General features: G+C 35.2%; 1 long non-coding RNA gene across 5 annotated transcripts; it reads right to left on the bottom strand.

The window, feature by feature from the left end:
- Nucleotides 1–20,271: 20,271 nt before the first annotated feature.
- Nucleotides 20,272–21,965, bottom strand: LOC145225390 (uncharacterized). 5 transcript variants are annotated; one of them, XR_013859882.1, is made up of 4 exons: nucleotides 21,130–21,965; nucleotides 20,874–20,963; nucleotides 20,708–20,779; nucleotides 20,272–20,572 (listed from the first exon to the last, which is right to left on the bottom strand). It is a non-coding gene; the product is annotated as an uncharacterized LOC145225390 (long non-coding RNA). The 5 variants fall into 5 exon arrangements; XR_013859883.1 differs by lacking the exon at nucleotides 20,708–20,779 and having other exon boundaries at nucleotides 21,552–21,965; XR_013859881.1 differs by lacking the exon at nucleotides 20,708–20,779.
- Between the last annotated feature and the right edge of the window lie 791 nt (nucleotides 21,966–22,756).

A 22,756-nucleotide genomic window follows, 5' to 3' on the forward strand; every position in this document is an offset into this window, starting at 1 on the left:
ATATTACCGTGGAATATTTGACAGCAATGCACAATTAAACTCGCCTTAAAATAGCTTTGTGTTTCCTGAGCAAGAAACTTGAGCGGCAATGCTTCAATCAAGTGGTTCCCTATGGGTTGAACTAAATTGAGTGCTTTTTCACCAACTGCTTTTAGTCGAAAAACTAAAATAAAAAATGATCTAACAGACTGGCAATAAAACAAGCAACTGGCGGACGCGAAAGAAACAAACAAACTAAAAAAAAACAATTTTTGTACATAAAATTACAAAAGATATTTACAAAATTAAACATAAACCGAATGCGACTAAAACCAAACGTATCGTCTTAACACATGCGTCGAAAAGAATTGTACAACGATAAGGCAGGCTTTGTTTATGAAAATTCTAAACACTTTTGATGAAGCATAAGCTGCACAAAACATATTCATGTTTTCTATTGGCAATAAGTAGGTAACAGAATACGTTTCAATCTGTCGTCAGTGAAAGTTAACGCATTGATTTCATATAAATATAAGCTATGTCAACCGAAAATTTTGAACAACGTATAGATTCAAACGTTTTTTATACATGTTTCAACTATTGTGTGTTTCCCTTGTTTTCTAAAATGTAAAAAGTGCAGGTATCTCGGGCATGAAACAATGGGTTAGTGTATGCACAATAGCGACATGGTAAAAGCAACCCAATTATCGTCAGTAACGTGAATTTAATCCAACACTTTGTTGTTTTAACATTTCAGTTATCAGCAACACACCAAGAGTTGCGACTACTACTTCTACATCGACCTCTCTCACCACTACATCATCAGCGGTAAAGTTTGTTAGCAACAGAGGCTTTTTGCTTTTAAGTCTCCTATCCGCGGCAATAGTTGTGTTTGTTTAGCCACCATGACATGAGGATCGGTAAAAGACTGCTTTAAATTCGTATTTGTCCAACGTTGTTTGTGCGTATTCAGCTGTTTCCTCCGCTTAATACATGTAGTTCCATGTGATTTAGTTATAGGGGAAATTTCAACTTCGTAACAAAAATTCACATTTGGTGTATGAAACTTATTCGACCTTACTGTATTTATCTGCTGCACTTGTGTGTTTTGTTCAAGCACTAATATTTTTTAATTATTTCAGTGTTCAATGTGTATGAAAAAAAATGTCTTGCATCAGCCGTTTTTGCAAATGTTTGTTTTTGCAAATGTTGCAAATGTTTTTTTGCAAATGCCAGGTTCGGGCTTCAGTTAATATTTAATTGACTTGATTTGAGCCTGACTTCACACACATTTGAGCTACTAGGTTTTGAGCCTGAAACGTTTTTTTTTACTAAATTTGCGTTCGAAAAATTTGCGTTCGGCTCTACTTCAACTCTAGGGAAGAAATAAAAAATCCGCACCGTAAGATAAACGATTCTGGTTCGGGCTTGAAAGTTCGCGTTCGGGTATGAATTTAGAGATCTGTTAAGTGCATACGGCCTGGTCACCGAAACTTAGAAATAACATTTTTATTTATTTAAATGTGGTAACGTAAGCGGTGAGACAACGGATTTTTGAAAAAAACCTGTACCAGTGAAAAGCATCATGCCAATTTTATTTATCGATCAATATATAAAAAAATGATAAGAATAATAAATGTACCAAACGAAACACAAACCAACAGGGGCAAATGACCATCCATTTGTGAACTTTTCTTGTTTTGAATTTTGGAATACAGATTTTCCTAATCTACTGAAAGTCAATATTTTTGACAAGCCGTTATTATCGTGGTAAAAAACTGTAATATTTTAAGGTTTCAGAAGCACGGAAGGAAATACGGTTAAATAAACTTTTGTAATTATTGTTTTGGAAACCTACGAAGTGAAAGTCCACTATTTTGATGACACAAAATAACCATTTTGATTCTACATGAAGACTTTTTAAAATCTCAGCATTTTGAACCTTTCAGCAATCAGATACTACACTATATACAGGGGCGCGTTGGCAAACATAGAATCCATGTTTGCAAACTCATGTGCATCGTAACATTTGCTTAATGATATTCTTACCACTTTTGGCCGAAAGAACCTTAGTTCTGCTTTGCGTTCATTTTCTTGTGTGAGGACAAGTTTGTTTTTACCCCTGTATCTTTCAATCACTAAAATATCAGTAACCCACTACAGAGTTGTAAATTTTCGTTTCATGTAAAAAAAATGGCCATAAAAATAAAATTGTGTGGTAAATCCAACTATCACACTGGTAGCATCCAGGGTAGTAAAACCACGGTTTGTCAGATTTTGTCTTTTGGGTAATATGTACGATTTTCAGTTAATTAAAAGAACATGAGTCAGCGGTTAGATATTGTTTAGAGGTTAGGCTATTTGCACGTTGAACTAATTAAACACTTTCATATCGCTTACATCTTGTCTAGTCTGTCCCACCTTGCCATATGGCGTGGTTTTTGTGCTGTTTGCAGACACGGGGTTATGTTTGCTAAACGGCCTAAAAGGTTTTTGTTGTAGGCTATTGTAAAGTTCGCCCTTTATTATAGAATCACGTCGTGAAACTTAAGTCAATTCCATTTCACTTGGGGTGACAATAATTACCGAGTTCGGTTTTATATTATATAAATCAGGCACAGGAAGAGGACTTTAAAAGCAGCATTGACTATATTACTATCTTTAGTTGAAATATTTTCACTGATGATTGGATATTTTAGTCAGTAAATATTCAAGATTGTAAACCACATAGCTTTTGTGTTTTGAAACAGAGTGGTTTATTCACGTTTTTCTTAAGACTTCTGTGGGCGTAAAAAAACAAATCATTTCAGTTTTTGAATTTAGTCAAAAGAATAAATGAAAATGGACTTTTCACTTCTGGGACTGTTCATTCTTAATGCTGTTTGTGGTAAGTTTTTATTGTGTGTGACTTTCTGTCCACAGAAAGATGATTTTAACAATACAAACATTGTGCAATGTATTTAATTATGTGAGTGAATTTCATTGCAATCATTTCTCATTTTAGTGGACTTTTCGACAGCCCAAACAACAGAGTTTCCAACCAACAGCACAACGGACAATGGCACATTTGTGACTACGGAATGTAAGTTTTTGCACTTTCGAAAAAAATCTTGTGAAAATTAGTCCAAATTTTACTAATAACTTTTTTGACTGCCTTGTCATTATGTTCAATTTTGTGTTATACTGACAAGAGTTGTACTGGATCTTAACAGGCTGCGGATTGTATTTACGGTTATGCAGATATCTTGAAACTTAAGAATAGTGCGCATCAAGCAAATTTAACGCGTTCATGTCTTCGATAACAGCTATAAACACCACAACCAGTTTTAATTCTTCGACCACCAACGTCACAACCGACCCAAGCACCACAGAATGTAAGTTACTAATTTTATCCTTTACAAGTAGTTGGAGCTTGATTAAGCCAAAATGTATATCATAGTTCCTAACCAGCACAAACTCTTTAGTTACAATTGATTATAGTAATGAAATATTCGCAATAAGGTTGTTAAAAAAATGTCAAAATCTACGACTTTACTGATAAGTTATAAATAAAAATAAAAATAAACGAAAATCGCCAACACAAATGCCAAAGCAAAACGATACCAACCACATAGCAATCACCTTAATTCGCATTTGAACCTAATGGTTGAGACTTATGTCAAATCAAACGGTCGAAACTGATCACAGTAAATTTCAGCGTGAAAACCACTAAATCGGTCTCTGTATTCCTGATTTGATTTTAACGACCCTGAATCGTCGCAGTTGCATTACTTGAAAGGAGATTTCATTAATAAGAAAAGATTTATTACTGATAACAGTAAATTATCAAAGTTATGCTGAGAAAAAAACCCTATAAACTATGAAATACTGTAGTCTTACTCTTTTCTCTTGTTGCTGCAGCAGCTGTCACTGTTAACAATTTGAATTGTGGAAAACCGGCGATTTCTCCAATTCAGAATACAAAGGTATGCAGCTAAATTTAAATTGAATTATTGTAGCAAGATCAACATACCTGACTTCACAAATTGGAGAAATTTTTATTTCCAGGTTAAAATCAGTTGACAATCTTACAAAGAACAAATATATTTCGCTAAAAAGCATCTTCAGTGTTTCTAAAAAGCATTAAAGGGAATTAAAATTAGGAAAAACTAAAGTTCCTTCACAAGCACGATCATTCCTTAACTAAAAGCCTAGCAGACTAAACTGAATGTTTACTAGGATTTGTACCTGATTTCATTGAGCTAAAACACGGATTTACTACGAGTTTATAGGGCCCCCTCGACTGGTCCCACCAACGTTCCCTCCCCAGTCGTGTTAACCATCACTGCGCCAACCTCACTTTCTTGTGAGCCCCAGTCACATAACGCTTTATAATACGGTGTAGCTGCAGCGCGTTTTGGTATCATCCACCAATTGTGCCCTTTACTGTTTTGCGCTTAATAACGTTTTAACGTTGCGCAGCTATTTCCGGCTTGGTGATTGTTTTTAGTGCTATTGTGTCGCTATGTTGTCTTTCACCAAGCGAAATAAACTCAACTCAACTCAACTCAACTCAACTCAACTCAACTCAACTCAACTCACCAACTATCAATGCAAAAATATGTCACGAATTTTTGATAACATAACCGTTGTTAATGACTCTATATTCTCGTGTATGGTTAACGAGTTTGCTTTCAAGGGTTCGCGCATTGTTGGCGGAAATGAAGCAACGCCTGGTTCTTGGCCTTGGTCCTGGACTTCGGGATTGGTGGAGCAAATCTGTGCGGAGGATCTATTTACAACGAGAACTGGATTGTGACCGCTGCTCATTGTGTAATTAATGAACCGTAAGTCTCAAAAATACAATTTCGGGCCATATGACATTGCACAAAAGCGTCTTTGTGAGCTTGTAACTAAGGCAAGTACGGGGTCACTTTGCATATGCAGGCGATGTTCCTAACCAAGTTCCTTACAACCACATAGTATTACCCCAAACAAACTTAGGACCAAGTTTCGCACAGATGCCATGCAGACTACCACAAGCGGATCACACGACAAAAAAATCTCATGCATTGGCACCTTATGGATTCTTCTTTGGAGTTTAGTAACATTTCAGCCGAAAATCGCAAAAAGCATCGTTTTGGGTCAAACGTGCTGCCACATAGTTTTAACTTAAAAACAAAATTGGGATCGCTCTTAAGGAACTAATAATAGCCAAACTTCTTAGGTACACGTTACAAAGCGTTGAAGTTCAGGCTGGTTTGCATGACGTTGCAGTAACATCAGGAGTCCAAAGTAGATCTGCAGCCACATTCGCTGCCCATCCCAACTACGACAGGTAAAGCTCCTTTGTTTAATTACATTTTAGATTACATTGACAAAGAAAATTAATTTAATTTTGGTTTTAGTCTTTTTGGTTTTAGGTGAAAATACACCTATAAATTTAACATAGAGTAGACGTTTTCTAAGGTCCTGCTAAAAAATTACAATTACAAACTGAAGAACAGCACAGATTGCCAGAATATTTCAATTGTATTTTTTATTTGCTCTTTTTTTCCGTGCCCAACTAATCAATTTGCACATTTAAAGCGCTACAGTTAATGATGACATCGCATTACTTCAACTAAATTCTCCTCTGTCGTTTACATCAACCGTCAGCCCAATATGTCTGCCACTGGATGCTTCAGTAGTCGCTACAAGCACAACAACATGTTTCGCAACAGGATGGGGTCTTACAGGTAAGTTATAGATTTTAAGATAAAAACAAATCATAAAAAAACCGCTGCCAATTGCAGATTTTTACGCTCGTTTTGGAGCCCGACTTGTTTAGGTATTTTGCCTGCAATAGAGTCTGATGTTGTATGATTTGTATATGAGTGTTTGTTATCGCTGGTCTGTATAAACACTTGGGCTAATCCGAGTTATGAAGTTATGATCATAATAACTAAAAACAAAACTACTTTTTAATCCATCCATCTATCCACCACACACAATTGAATACCACATTTGTATAACCGGAAGGGAGACTTGACAAACAATAGCTAAAAGTGATTTCTTATAAAAGTATATTAACGCTAAAAGACAAAGTTTCCTTTTGATATTGGTATTCAATTTGCTGTAGTGTGTTTGTGGATTTTGCTCCATTGGGGTAACATAACTAGTTTCATCTTTTCCAATTAGTATGTTAGCAAGTGTTCATGTTCACAAAACAACCACAGCCACATTCTTACACACACAAGCAGGCCCTGTTTTAGTGTCTTAGGGCGTTAGTATATAGTTTCCTTTATTAAAACCAAATGCTAATCGGACTGGTTATACCTTTTAAATAGACCCATTAGGAAGCACTGCCGATCTTCTGCAAGAAGTACAACTAAATATTGTGTCCAATTCTGATTGCAATCTTCAATACGAAGTCATTCAAGACACCAATATATGTGCGGGAGGCAGAGGCAGATCGGCTTGTGGTGTAAGTATTTCAGTTTAGAAATCTAAACATATAACTTATATTTAGAAATATATTTCTACATATTCGTTTTGCAGCTCAATTAATTGCATACCCGGTGCTTTTTTATGCTTTTTAATTACATGGAAATTGTGAATTATAATCCTTTGAGTGATGAAATAGAGTTTCTTCTTTGACGGTTTAACTTGTCAAAGCAAAAACTCTATTTCATCACTTAGTAGGGTTAACAGACTGAAAACTTCAAAAAGTCTTAAGTCGCCCACCGTTTTTATGTTTAGATATATATATATATATTTGATGTATTAGGAATCATCAGTATCTGATATTTTAAAGTTTTCAGCCTGTTATTATATACGTACTGGGTCTCTGGTGACTCTGTTACAACATACTACACACATTAGGATTAAAGGGGTAAATTGAGTTTTTTTGCAAACACTGACGATGCATTTATAGCAGCATATATTTGTCCGAAGAAACAAAAGATATCAGTTTTAACCTGGAAACAAACGTTTTAATGCTTGTGGTATTCCTATTACTTTGACAGGGTGACTCCGGTGGACCTTTTGCATGTTATATAGGTGAACGGTGGTACTTGATGGGACTTACATCGTTTGGTGACCAATTCTGTGGCACACTTTTTGAATCGGCAACCGTCTTTACAAGAACATCTGAATACATTAACTGGATTAATCAAGGTTGGTCTGAGAAAGCATTTTATTCTTTTTGACATTTAGTTTACCAAAAGAACAGGACATGAGGGGTTCTTTTACGTACACTACTTGTCTTTAAATCAGGGAGTCGGACCGCTTTTTATATGGTTTCAGGTTCGATTCGGGTTCACCATTTATTGTTTTTAGGGGTTCGGTTCTGATTTAAAAAAAATACTATTTACGGATTCGGAGTTTGTTCCGGTTCGACTCCATGTCTTAAAATATACGTTTTTATTTCAGTAAATATTAGTTTTTTGCTGAGTTGGGTCAAACTCGGGGTAAATGAGTCACGCTTTAGTAAACTTTAAGACTGTGGTTCTTGCCGCCGCGTTATCAGAATAGTATCTTTAAACACACAAAAATCTCTATTGAAGGTCGCAACACGCAGGTTCGTGTTTGAACAACGGGCCGCTATTGTGCAAACAGTTTGGCGTGTATACGTCCACTTGCGGCCTGTATTCAAGCATTCTATAAGTAATTCCACTAAAAGTTGTAAGCGGGTCCGAAACCCGTCGCGAACCCGAATCGGTTTTGAGAAGCCCGTTTTGGTCCGTAAGTTTGATTGATAGACCTTCTATGAAAAGACATACTCAATAGACTATAGCAGATATTGGATTAAACTGGACGTTTTAGGGCTGTTGGACATATAGGTCAATCCAACAACTAGCTACTTAGTAGGGTAATTTAAATTACGGACAAAGGTGTGAAGTCAGACCCAAATCAAACCCTTGTGTTAAAAATCTTGAGCCCCAACCCGACCTGGCTTAAAATTCTGATTCCACTTCAATTGTTAATAAAGTACGACCATCATTGCGTACATTTTATTAACTATGTAAACGGTCGCATTAGGTTGTATGCCTCGCTGCAGATTGTGCAACGCTGCTTTAAAAGAAAGGTGACTCAGTAAATCACATACCAGCATGTTGACCTGAAGCAAATAGTTGGTGGATTACTTAATCTTTTGAAGGTGTTGTCTTTCGTCGCAAACAAAGCGGTTTGCAGACGCAATATTAGCCTACCTTAGTATATTTGACAGCAATTCACAATTAAACCCGCCTTAAAATAGCACTGGCAAAAAAACAGGCTGCTCAAAGGCGGACCCATTATGAGCATAACGCATTCAGGCGTTGTCAGCCCATTGATGATAAAAATAAAACAAAAATTTCAAAGAAAAAAATGTCTAAACCGATTATCGTTGTTACAATTTTTAGTTATGAACGGCACACCAGCAGTTACGACTACTACTACATCTACCTCTCTCACCACCACATCATCAGCAGTGAAATTTGTTAGCAACCAAGGCTTTTTGATTTTTAGTCTCATTTTGGCCGCAATAGGTTTGTTTGTTTAGCAACCATGACAAGATGATCGGTTGAAAATGCTTTAAATTTGTATTTGCCCCATGCAAACATTATTTTTTAAACGGAAAAGTGATTTTACAACCAAGTCAAAGCATTAGCCGTAGCAGGGAGCAAGGGACAAACTAAAAGAATTGCACATGGTTTCCTATGACGGGACGTTTTAAAGCCCCTTCTCGACCTCAATTGTTTTCTGTTGTGAAATTATGTTTAATTTGCACGTATTTAGGTGTTTTCTCCACATAATAAATATAGTTCCACGTAATTTAATTTTAGGAGAAATTTAAACTTTTCAAACAAATTCCCACACTCCGCATATAAAGAAAATCTTTCATTTGTTGATGTTGCACTTGAGTGTTTTATTGTTTAAGCACTAATGGTTTATTAATTATTCCAGTGTTCTTTGTGTTTCAAAAATTGTGTTGTAAAATGGGTTTAAAAAGGTTTGGTAAGCGATGTCGTTTTATAAATTTGCTATGTCCGTTTTTGTTTGCCAATAAACAAACGCTTATAATCAGGGGTGTCTCAAAAACGCCAAAAGGCTGGGTTAGGACAAGCAGTTGGCCAAATGGGCTAATGCACTAAACCCATATGCAAACCTAAACCCATATGCAAAAAATCAAGATTCGTACTCGGGAGCATTTTGGGTTAAATTAGTTGAAAAAAGGTTGTGATAATACGAAAAAAGAGTATGTCGGCTTCGAGCAGACATGGGGTCGAAGACAGGCGTCCTGTATTCGAATACTTTACGAATACTCGCATGACTGTATTCGAATTCATGAATACTTTGGTAATTTTTGAGTGACAGCAATTCGAATGGTATTCGAATAAAGCGAGTCAAGTATTTGTATTCATGAATTGTTGACCAAACTACAATGACAAGTAATTCGAATACTATTCGAATAAACCAAGGCATGTATTCGTATTCATGAATTCTACGTACTTTTTGAAGTTCGGCAATTCGAATTGTATTCGAATAATGCGAGTCAAATATTCGTATTCACGAATTGTTTCGTAATGTTAAGGTGGAAGCAATTCGAATTGTATTCGAAAAAAACGTGTCAAGTATTAGGATTCATGAATAGTTGACCAAAAAAAAACAACGTGTAATTCGAATACTATTCGAATAAACCCCAAGCGTGTATTCGTATTCATGAATACTTCGTCCTTTGTGAGATGTATGCAATTATAATGGTATTCGAATTAATAGTTCTAGTTATTTGTATTCACGAATTGTTCAGTTATTGTAAGAAGCAAACAATTCGAATAGCATTCGAATGCACCGATTCGGATATTTGTAGTTGCGGAAAATAAAAGAAATAAAAGCGCCCCGAAACTTAGAAGGTATTCTATCAAAAAGTAACATAGGTTTATGAATTGCAGATTTATTGGTAAAAATGTAAACCAACGAGCTTTTTTGCCACATTATAGCTTGACTCATTTAAATCTCCGTTATATAAATTTCACCAAATTTTACATGCTTCATGAACACGCTACACCGGTCATGTGCTGAGAACAACCCAATGTTTCAAGTTTTGTAACACAATTCCATTTATGTAACGTCACAATTAAACTTCTATGTGTCATTGTTTCGTAACATTAACAAAAACTTGTCAAAACAGGTCACATTCACTGCCAATTTGAATTGTATTCGAATCTATTTGGCAAAAATATGTAGCAAAATATTCTCGACTACTTCTAGTCTGGAGGTAATCGACAATTCGAATTGTATTCGTAAAAATGTAGTCATGTATTCGAATTTACGTATCTTACGTTGTTAAAGGCTGACAACAATTCGAAATGTATTCGTACAAATGTAGTCATGTATTCGATTTTACGAATTGTTACCTTGTAAAAGGCCGACAACAATTTGAATTGTATTCGTAAAAAATATCGTGAATTCGAATTTGCAAATTCTTAGGTTGGCAAAAACCTACAACAATTCGAATCGCATTCGAATAAATTTACTCAAGCGTTTGTATTCATGAATTGTTGGTTCAAAAGATAACATCAACTATTCGAATTGTATTCATGTACCATCGAACGAAAGCCAAAATCATTCGAATACAGCACGAAGGTGCCAAAATCTGTATTCGAATGCATTCGAATACGAATGACGAATACGAATTGCCCCATGACTGGCTTCGAGTTCGGGTTTTGGCTTTAGTTTCCATAAAAAATGGCTTATTTTTGGTCTGACTTCATACTCGGCCATATTTGCGTAGCAGTTTTTCTAGGTTTGGGAGAAATCAGTTTATTAATTCAAGATGTCAAATATGAATAACAAATGTACCTAACGAAGACGCACAAAAAACCGACAGGGACAAATGACCATCAATCAATGAAAAAACTTACAGATTGTTTGCTATGAAAACGAAAGTTGTGTGGTCAATATTTGCAGCATTCATTAGCACGCGAAAAAGACTGCGGGAAGAAATGTAGATCGATGCGATATGTGTCGTTCGTTCGCATTTATCCTATTTTTTCTTTGGTGACAATGTAAAAATCCCATGCCATATGACCACAAATTAATCATGTCAATTTTTTTAATCTTATTTGGCTCATTGGTTTATCAAAAAAGCCACTAAAATCAATACAGATTGTTAATCTTAAAAAAATATTATTTTTGTAACACTTATATCTGCTAACACTATATTACTAGCATCGATTGTATTAACCGAAAGCAAGTAGAATTTCCCCCCTTTTGTCAGGCTAGTAGAGTATTTTGAGTTGCGAAACCGGATAAAAAACGTGTGGGGGGAATAAAAGCGCTATTTCTGGATAAAACCCTTCTCTTTGCATATCATCAACTTAGTGCATAGACAGGCTTTTTGGCGTGAAAATGGTTGCCAAGCCATGTGGTGTTGTTTTAACTGTGTAGCATATAGTATTTTATTTAAAAATTTCAATATAGCAAAACCTATATTTTACATGGAAATTATATTAATGGCAAAACCTGCTGAGAGCTCAGAAGTATATTTCATCAACTATACTACTATGTTGTTATTTACTATTTCTGCTACAGGTAATATACAACCTAAAACAGAAAATCAATACATAGCAATCTTGTGTTTTGTGTTATAATCAAAAGTAAAATGAGAATGCATACTTTGGAAGTGAGCCTGTTTCTTCTCTACGCGTTTGGTGGTAAGTAACATATTCTAAAATCTTACTAAAAGTAAATAACATTAAAGAAATATCTTAATTTTGTCGATTTATCAAATTTATCCGCGGTGTAATTCGGGAAAAGTAAAATCTTACAAGCATTTTGACACTTTGGATATGTACCATAATTTTTGAGTGTATGCTATGCTGGCTACGTTGTTTATGATTGTATACAGCAGTGTATTTTTTTTAAATGTGAAAATGTGTAAAAATACTAGCGTACAGTCAAGCGTTTTCCTTATAGCCAGCGACACGCATACAAACAGTAGAATTATGTCAAGACCCTTTGAAAGAAAATTGTCATTAATAAATTTTTATGCTTCCTTGACAATTTTATCAACTGGATTAACAAGAGAATAAATTTTTATCAACTGGATTAACAAGAGTAAGTGTATAGTATTTGGATGCTATGACTAAACTTGTAGCAAAGTTGATGTCTTTTGTATGCCACCATTAAAGGACGCACATTATATGCGAATGTATTTAGTAAAAACTAACTCCGGATGTTTCCTATTATCCAGTTGCTATTTGTTCAGATTTGATTGCAGTTTATCCTTTTTTGTGCTAAGCTATTTTTTTGCTGTACAAACTTGTGTCAGTGAATAATTTCATCACCAGATATTATTGGACCGCCAAATCTCTTTTTGTAGCGAACAGCAAAGCATCAAGATACAAATGTGTTCGACAATGCTTTCAGAAATGTTTTTTGCCTAATTTAACCCAATGCTTAATTTAAATAAACCCCCATTGTAACTTCACAGATATAGCCTACACCAAAAGCGTGGTTACAACATTCCCTGTCGCCACAACTACGAGCGGAAAAGTCCATTCACCTGCTACCAGAACTACACAAAAATTTCAACCATCTGCTACTATTTCTATGGAAAAAGTGCAATCGCCTGTTACTGATTCTATGGAAACAGTTCAACCATCTGCTAATGTTTCTATGGAAACACTTCAACCATCTGCTAATGTTTCTATGGAAACAGTTCAACCATCTGCTAATGTTTCTATGGAAAAAGTTCAATCGCCTGTTACTATTTCTATTGAAAAGATTCAACCATCTGCTATTATCGTTATCACAGATTCGCCACCTTCTACTTCTTTGGGTATCGGATTGATAAACAGCAAATATGCAATAGTTTTAGGATTGCTATGCTCAGTTTTGTTTGTCTAAAACAGGCGTGGCCAACACGTCGATCGTCTACTTTTGACCGGTCGATAGCACTAAATTCTCCACTACTAATTATTGAAAAACCTTGTTAATTGAAAAACAAATTAAATAATTATGTAAATGTCACTTTCTTTGTTGCGTAACAATTGTGATTTTGGCACCATACAATGTCGTAACAACTACAATGTTTGTCATCACAACTTGAATGTTTGCAGTAACGAAGCAGTTGCAATTGATTGGGGAGATTTAAAAGTTTGCACTGATGAAATATATGTACATAAGCGACGTTTTGATGTTGTATGAACTAGGTGATGCTTGGCATTAAAACTTACGACTATAAATATGTGGTAATTGTCAATCAAATCTCATGCAGAATGTGCGCTATTGCTTTATGTTAGTGGCAGCCTAAATTACTATTGATCAGTAGATCGTGTACAATTAGGAAAATTTTCGTCCATCTTAGCGACTAACAATTTGGCCTTCCCTGGTCTAGAACACAAATAGTATTGCAAAGCATTTTTATAGGTTTTAAATTTGTGATAGTTTATGGTTTTAAATTTGCCTTTCTGAATGAAGGTTGCAATGTGAAAAGATTTCAGTTTAAGATCAATCCCACCTTTGTGTTTGGGTAGGCTAACACCAATGTAACTCAAAACAGAATCCAAATTAGCGCTTCCTTTTATCTGCGCTTCGTTGAACCGGCTTTCGAATGTCAGGTCGCCTTATTAACGATACTCCGATGTTGGCATGAGCATTTGCCGAAACATTCGATTGATAAAGCATGGTCAATTTGGGCCGTTATTTACCTCATTAAACCTATCAACAGATCTGTGTATAGTGTTCCAAACTTCAAGGCCTTTGTAAATAACGATCTTTTATCCAGCAATTGTGAAATTGCTGTATATTCAAGAAGCGACGTTAAAATAAAAGAAGTGTTTCATTGTAGGTGTTTAAAGTTTAATGTAAACTATAGGAGTTTAATGTAAGAATTCAATCTGCCCGATCGGAATTTTAAAAAAATCGTCTTTACCACACAGGATAATTAAGGAAGCACTTTTTGAGTTGTGCTACCTACATCTCTTCGAAACATTCGGTTTGTAACATTCACAAGAAACTGACTGCCAAGTTGATTTTATTTAATGCTAATTGGCAAAAAATATGCTTACAAAATTTTGTGTTGTGTAGTGTAATGTGTTTACAAATAAACTTAATCCTGCTTTTAATTCTCAACAATTTCAATGAAATTTTTTTAGGAATCTTAAGCAGGACAGCAAAACACTTCGTTTTTTTAGGTCAAGCATTTAGATTTTAAACCAGGAGTCAGAAACTCCCCAAAACCGTGGACCAAGACCAGCAAAATTTAAGTGGGTTGTATACCACTTTTAAACTTGAACATGCATGGTTTCTTTTCGCCTTTAACGGAGTTGAGATTTGTAAAGTGGTTACCGACACAAATTTTAGACCCAATGAAAAAATAGAACCAATGTAACGAATTTGATTAGCAAAAGAATTCGTTTCGGGAGTTTTTTGGGCAGAATAACCGTTGACGATTTGGAAAAGTCCAATAAAACAACTTAGGACACTGGTAAACCAAAATGTTTCCCAGATTTAATAGAGGCAAAAATACTGGCAGTGTTATTCCACACGATGGTGTAAAGAAATTAACGAAGAAAGATAGTAGCAATGAAAGTAAAAAGAATGGTGTTAAGAGAATAGACAAACATCCTGCACCAGTTGGCATTTAGCTGTCATTTTAAGCATTTAAACAGGAAAAATTTGTAACCTATAGAACCATTATTATAATTTTTATGCAAAAAAATCGAAAATCGAAAAATTCATGCTTTTTTTCCTACACCCGCTGTTTTATTTTGGACACAAAATGGTGTCCATGAGGCTAATGGAGGCTCTATGTCATAGCAATGGTTGGACAACCCGTGTTTTATATAGACTTTGGTTTTGGCCGAACAAAACGTGAAATCAAGTATGCAGAGACTGTGTGAATTAACACAGTGAAAAAATGCTCGTTCCAAAATTACAAACTACATTTTCTTCAATCAAGGCTCGCCTTAAAGTGCATGACTTCAAACTAGATGTTGTTTCCATTTCAAACGGCAGTTTCTCTTCGACAGCTTTCTTCTTGGTAGCGAGACGAGTTCATTTCTTATCCTGCTCCTTTTTCTTGGCTTCTTCCAGCTTTTGACTTTGCCAGTTCGCACCTCCGTTGGCAAGATTTGTGTAAAGGTCTTCGCTCGTCTCTCCGCCCTACTGAAAACTCAACTATGTAACTTACCAGTTACCAGCAGTAAGATGTTCCTTTACCGGTACACATTTGTGGTACAGGCAAACAGTGGTGCCGTCCACCAAAGAGTTTCGAGTAAAAGTTTTTATTGTGTGAATGACCCAGTGCATGGAAATGAAAGGAATACATTTATCCAACAAACAAGAAATGACCCTTCATTTCCATTCAAATCGTGGACTTGACTTTTCATGGAAAGCCTACCAGCTTTTAGTTTCAAAAGATAACTTTGCAAAAACAAAATTTATTTTGAAAACTAAAAATCTTTTTGCTGAAGCATAAGCCGGCAAAAATCGAGGTATTCTTCTGCAATAGCTGAATTTTCAAAAGGATTTCCGATATGCCGCAAGAATGCATAAATAACCACAACTTCAAGGAGGCTGATCTTGTCCAAAAAACTTGTTTTTTTCTTGTGGAACGTTTGTGACTAAAACAGCACCAACACAAACTTACCTGAGACTCAAAAACAAAATTATAAAGTAACCAACCTCATATTTTCTTCTAACCCTCTCTAACGCCGTCAAGCCGCGAATCAGTTTTTTCCACATTACGTATTTAAGTGTTTTCTCCACCTAATAAATGGAGTTTCATGTAAGTTAATTTAATCTTAGGAGAAATTTCTACTTTTAAAACAAAATCTCACACTTCTTATGGAAAGTTGATCGACCTTACCTTTTTTTCTGCACTTGAGTGTTTTAATGTTCAAGAACCAATAGTTTTCTAATTATTCCAGTGTTCTTTGTGTTTTAAAAAATGTCTTGTAAAATGCATATAAAAAAGGTTTGGCAAGCGATATCGTTTTATAAATTTGCTATATTTTTTTAAAATTTGTTATCGTTTGCCAATAAACAAACGCTTATAATCAGAGGTGTCTTAAAAACTCAAAAAGGTTGGGTAAGGGCAAGCAGTTGGCCGAATGGGCTAATGCACTTAACCAATATGCAAACCCAAATAAAATTAATCAAGATTCGTAGTCGGGCGCATCTTGGGTTCAATCACTTGAAAAAAGGTTGTGATAATAGGGAAAGAGAGTTGTAAGTCGCCTTCGGGTTCGGGCTTCACTTAATTTGGGTCTGGCTTCACACTCGGCGCTATTTGTGTCTCATTTTTTTAGGTTTTGGGGAAATCGGTTTATTTTATTAAAGTTAGGTTCGGGAAGGATTTCAGACCCTAATTTTTGGCGCTGTTAACTAAAAAATTTACACGATAAAAAGTAACATAAATTTCGAATTTAGTCAGAACCTCAATAGTCAGAACCGAGCACCGTCGATTCTCTTACTTTTTTGTATAGTTTATAAGTCTAGCAACGTGAATGGTGTGACAGCGGATTTTAAAAAAAAAACTGTGCTGGTGAACCCCGACAATCCTTTTTATTAATTAACAGGGTTAATTTTATTTCATACAAATTACAGATGTCAAATAAGAATAATTGCAAATGAGCTTAAAAAAATGCCAGCACAAAAAAACCGACAGGGACAAATGACCATCAATCAATGATAAAACTTGCAGATTGTTTGCTATGAAACGAAAGTTGTGTGGTCAATATTTGCAGCATTCATTAGCACGCGAAAAAGACTGCGGGAAGAAATGTAGATCGATGCGATATGTGTCGTTCGTTCGCATTTATCCTATTTTTTCTTTGGTGACAATGCAAAATTCCCATGCCATATGACCACAAATTAATCATGTCAATTTTTTTAATCTTATTTGGCTCATTGGTTTATGAAAAAGCCACTAAAATCAATACATTGTTCATCTTAAAATAAAATTAATATTTCTGTAACACTTATATCTGCTAACACTATATTACTAGCATCGATTGTATTAACCGAAAGCAAAGTGGAATTTTCCCCCTTTTGTCAGGTTAAACGTAGAGTATTTTGAGTTGCGAAACAGGATAAAAAAAACGTGTGGGGGGAATAAAAGCGCTATTTCTGGATAAAACCCTTCTCTTTGCATATCATCAACTTAGTGCATAGACAGACTTTTTGGTGTGAAAATGGTTGCCAAGCCATGTGGTGTTGTTTTGAATGTGTTGCATATAGTATTTTATTTAAAATTTCAATATAGCAAAACCTATATTTTACATGGAAATTATAGTAATGGCAAAACCTGCTGAGAGCTCAGAAGTATTTTTCATCAACTATACTACTTTGTTGTTATTTACTCTTTCTGCTAAAGGTAATATACAACCTAAAACAGAAAATAAATACATAGCAACTTGTGTTTTGTGTTATAATCAAAAGTAAAATGAGAATGCATACTTTGGAAGTGAGCCTGTTTCTTCTCCACGTTTTTGGAGGTAAGCAACAATTTCTAAAATCTTACTAAAAGTAAATAACATTAAAGAAATGCCTTATTTCAGTTTTTTTATCAAATTTATCCGCGGTGTAATTCGGGAAAAGTAAAATCTTATAAGCATTTTGACACTTCGGATATGTACCATAATTTTTGAGTGTATGCTATGCTGGCTACGTTGTTCATGATTGTATACAGCACTGTATTTTTTTTTTAAATGCGAAAATGTGTAAAAATACTAGCGTACAGTCAAGCGTTTTCCTTATAGCCAGCGACACGCATACAAACAGTAAAATTATGTCAAGACCCTTAGAAAGAAAATTGTCATTAATAAATTTTTATGCTTCCTTGAAAATTTTATCAACTGGATTAACAAGAGTAAGTGTATAGTATTTGCATGCTATGACTAAACTTGTAGCAAAGTTGATGTCTTTTGTATGCCACCATTAAAGGACGCACATTATATGCGAATGTATTTAGTAAAAACTAACTTTGGATGTTTCTGATTATTCAGTTGCTATTTGTTCAGATTTGATTGCAGTTTATCCTTTTTTGTGCTAAGCTATTTTTTTGCTGTACAAACTTGTGTCAGTGAATAATTTCATCGCCAGCTATTATTGGACCGCCAAATCTCTTTTTGTAGCGAACAGCAAAGCATCAAGATACAAATGTGTTCGACAATGCTTTCGGAAATGTTTTTTGCCTAATTTAACCCAATGCTTAATTTAAATAAACTCCCATTGTAACTTCACAGATATAGCCTACACCAAAAGCGTGGTTACAACATTCCCTGTCGCCACAACTACGAGCGGAAAAGTCCATTCACCTGCTACCAGAACTACACAAAAATTTCAACCATCTGCTACTATTTCTATGGAAAAAGTGCAATCGCCTGTTACTGATTCTATGGAAACAGTTCAACCATCTGCTAATGTTTCTATGGAAACACTTCAACCATCTGCTAATGTTTCTATGGAAACAGTTCAACCATCTGCTAATGTTTCTATGGAAAAAGTTCAATCGCCTGTTACTATTTCTATTGAAAAGATTCAACCATCTGCTATTATCGTTATCACAGATTCACCACCTTCTACTTCTTTGGGTATCGGATTGATAAACAGCAAATATGCAATAGTTTTAGGATTGCTATGCTCAGTTTTGTTTGTCTAAAACAGGCGTGGCCAACACGTCGATCGTCTGCTTTTGACTCGATAGCACTAAATTCTCCACTACTAATCAAAACCTTGTTAATTGAAAAACAAATTAAATAATTATGTAAATGTCACTTTCTTTGTTGCGTAACAATTGTGATTTTGGAACCATATAATGTCGTAACAACCACAATGTTTGTCGTCACAACTTGAATGTTTGCAGTAACGAAGCAGTTGCAATTGATTGGGGAGATTTAAAAGTTTGCACTGATGAAATATATGTACATAAGCGACGTTTTGATGTTGTATGAACTAGGTGATGCTTGGCATTAAAACTTACGACTATAAATATGTGGTAATTGTCAATCAAATCTCATGCAGAATGTGCGCTATTGCTTTATGTTAGTGGCAGCCTAAATTACTATTGATCAGTAGATCGTGTACAATTAGGAAAATTTTCGTCCATCTTAGCGACTAACAATTTGGCCTTCCCTGGTCTAGAACACAAATAGTATTGCAAAGCATTTTTATAGGTTTTAAATTTGTGATAGTTTATGGTTTTAAATTTGCCTTTCTGAATGAAGGTTGCAATGTGAAAAGATATCAGTTTAAGATCAATCCCACCTTTGTGTTTGGGTAGGCTAACACCAATGTACCTCAAAACAGAATCCAAATTAGCGCTTGCTTTTATCTGCGCTTCGTTGAACCGGCTTTCGAATGTCAGGTCGCCTTATTAACGATACTCCGATGTTGGCATGAGCATTTGCCGAAACATTCGATTGATAAAGCATGGTCAATTTGGGCCGTTATTTACCTCATTAAACCTATCAACAGATCTGTGTATAGTGTTCCAAACTTCAGGGCATTTGTAAATAAAGATCTTTTATCCAGTATATTTAAGAAGCGACGTTAAAATAAAAGAAGCGTATTATTGTAGGTGTTTAAAGTTTAATGTAAACTATAGGAGTGTAATGTAAGAATTCAATCAACCGTTATTTGGGGGGCGGTGGGGGGGGATTTAAAAATCTGCCCGATCGGAATTTAAAAAAAATCGTCTTTACCACACAGGATAATTAAGGAAGCACTTTTTGAGTTGTGCTACCTACATCTCTTCGAAACATTCGGTTTGTAACATTCACAAGAAACTGACTCCCAAGTTGATTTTATTTAATGCTAATTGGCAAAAAATATGCTTAAAAACTTTTGTGTTGTGTAGTGTATTGTGTTTACAAATAAACTTAATCCTGCTTTTAATTCTCAACAATTTCAATGAAAATTTTTAGGAATCTTAAGGTGGCTGTACACAGACTGCGTATTCCGTCAACGTGCGTAAACGCATGAGAAAAACGGTCCGTAATCTGACGTGCGTAAACGGACCGAATTTACGTTCCGAATGTGACTAGGTTTGGTGGCATACACAGGATCCGAACGATGCGATGTTTCGCTTGAATGCGTCCTACTCCAAATCAGTTGTTTGGCTGTTCGAAGCAGGAACACCGCTAATTTCTTGCATTTGGGTTATCACCGTGGTGGTGGGATTTTAATATTGCTGAACTCGAACACACCGACCAAAAAATCCAATTTTAAATGTTTACAATCGACATTATCCTACCTAACCTTCGCATAAACTCAACTCATTTGCTAGTGACAAGCCTTGCTCAAATAAGATAGCAGTATAATAACATCGCTAGTGGAAAACAAATGTCACAAAATATTTGTATTTTTTTTCTTAAATACACTTTTGAAGCAGACAAAATAAAAAAGTACAAACACACAGTGCACATGAGCAATATGTTTAAATGGTAAAACCAGGGATGAACAAACACTGAAAGGATTTTTTTGTGTATTTAAAAATTTCATTTGCTTTTAAAAACCCTCCTGGTACCCTCTTTCGATTGCCTCAAGCGTTTTCTTATTTTGGAAAGATAAAAGGCAATCCTAGCATCAGTAGGTGGCTTCTTATAATTTGGCAATGTGCTGGTTGTTGCCTGCAGGTCTCCTACAAATAACAAAAACATAAATGCAAAAATATGTACAAATTAGTTTAGAAGTACTTTTGTTTATTCCACAAGTGCAATCTTTCATTTCATTTGACTTTTCTGGTTTTTTTCCATCTCTCATATTAAACACAAACCTTGGTTGCAAATTACAATGAAGATGTGAAAAATAATACTATTTTTGATCAGAATTCTTTCCCTGCAGTACTCTGAAAGAATATTGTTTAAGTCCATGGCTTACAAACATAACACTTATAGTAGGTTTATTACAAATATGGAGCATAAATCATTTAATTTACATACCTGTGGTGTTGTGTATAAATATAAAACACTGTTGGATTTTCTGTCTTTTTATATAGGTGTTGCATATGTCACCTTTCTTTCACATTTTTCCTGGAGAAAAAAGTCACATATAGTCGCAAAATGTACACTTGATAAGCAGATTAAACCCTCCCCAATGTACAATAAAAAGTTGTCAAAACAATTTGTGGTAAAAACCACAAAATTTCTATCACCATTAAAAATGTATCCACATTGTAATAAAAATTAGTTAAATTACCTGGTAAACCAAACTCTGCTGAAGTTGAATTACAGGCATTTATAAAGTAGATGTCTCTCCAAAGCAGGTTTCTCTCTAACTAGTTTTTCTTGTTAAACTTGATTTCTTTAGTTGATATTGGTCAATCAAAGGATTGTACAAATGAACATTTCATGATAACTTAAAGTGCATAATTCACAGATTGTTGCAGAAACATCAACCAGTATACTTAAGTGTATGTAAACAACAACTATGGACTTATGATTTCATAAGCAACATCCTAAATATTAATACAACATAGTTCCGAATTTCTAAACCCTGATGGCATATTTGCAGCTTCCTTTTTCTGAAACTTTGTGATCGATGACATTAACTGCCAGAACTTGGGTATGAACTGACTCTTTCCTGAACCCTTTGTTTCCCGGAAAGCTATTGTTACTTACATTATTAGCTTTTTGTATCCCGCTGTTGTTCTGCATTCCGGTCGAGTTCGAAGCCCGTCTTTTTGCCGATTTAATAATAAAACCTTGCATATTACTTCACTTCTATTTATTATTAGAAACAAGATGGCTTTAAGTCTTGTGATTTGATCAAAATAATTGATACTAATCAACCAATCTAGAAATATCTCTCAGTTTTGCACTATCACTACACCGAAAATCGCATGCGTATCGTCCGAAAAAATCGAACATGTTCTATTTGTTCGGATGGCCTTGCGTTAACGTCCGTTTCGGACAAAACGCATGGTTCGCATTCTGTGTATACACGTCGACGGAAGGCGACGGACCGAAATTTACGCGCGTATACGCATGACGGACGAAAACGGACCGAAACGGATCCTGTGTACAGCCACCTTTAAACAGGACTGCAAAACACTTCGTTTTTTTAGGTCAAGCATTTAGATTTTAAACCAGGAGTCAGAAACTCCCCAAAACCGTGGACCAAGACCAGCAAAATTTAAGTGGGTTGTACCACTTTTAAACTTGAACATGCATGGTTTCTTTTCGCCTTTAACGGAGTTGAGATTTGTAAAGTGGTTACCGACACAAATTTTAGACCCAATGAAAAAATAGAACCAATGTAACGAATTTGATTAGCAAAAGAATTCGTTTCGGGAGTTTTTTCGGCAGAATAACCGTTGACGATTTGGAAAAGTCCAATAAAACAACTTAGGACACTGGTAAAACAAAATGTTTCCCAGATTTAACAGAGGCAAAAATACTGGCAGTGTTATTCCACACGATGGTGTAAAGAAATTAACGAAGAAAGATAGTAGCAATGAAAGTAAAAAGAATGGTGTTAAGAGTATAGACAAACATCCTGCACCAGTTGGCATTTAGCTGTCATTTTAAGCATTTAAACAGGAAAAATTTGTAACCTATAGAATCATTATTATAATTTTTATGTAAAAAAATCGAAAATCGAAAAATTCATGCTTTTTTTCCTACACCCGCTGTTTTATTTTGGACACAAAATGGTGTCCATGAGACTAATGGAGGCTCTATATCATAGCAATGGTTGGACAACCCGTGTTTTATAGAGACTTTGGTTTTGGCCGAACAAAACGTGAAATCAAGTATGCAGAGACTGTGTGAATTAACACGTTGAAAAAATGCTCGTTCCAAAATTACAAACTACATTTTCTTCA

This window comes from Phallusia mammillata, chromosome 4 (assembly GCF_965637545.1).
Source record: "Phallusia mammillata chromosome 4, kaPhaMamm4.hap1.1, whole genome shotgun sequence".
NCBI lineage: Eukaryota > Metazoa > Chordata > Ascidiacea > Phlebobranchia > Ascidiidae > Phallusia > Phallusia mammillata.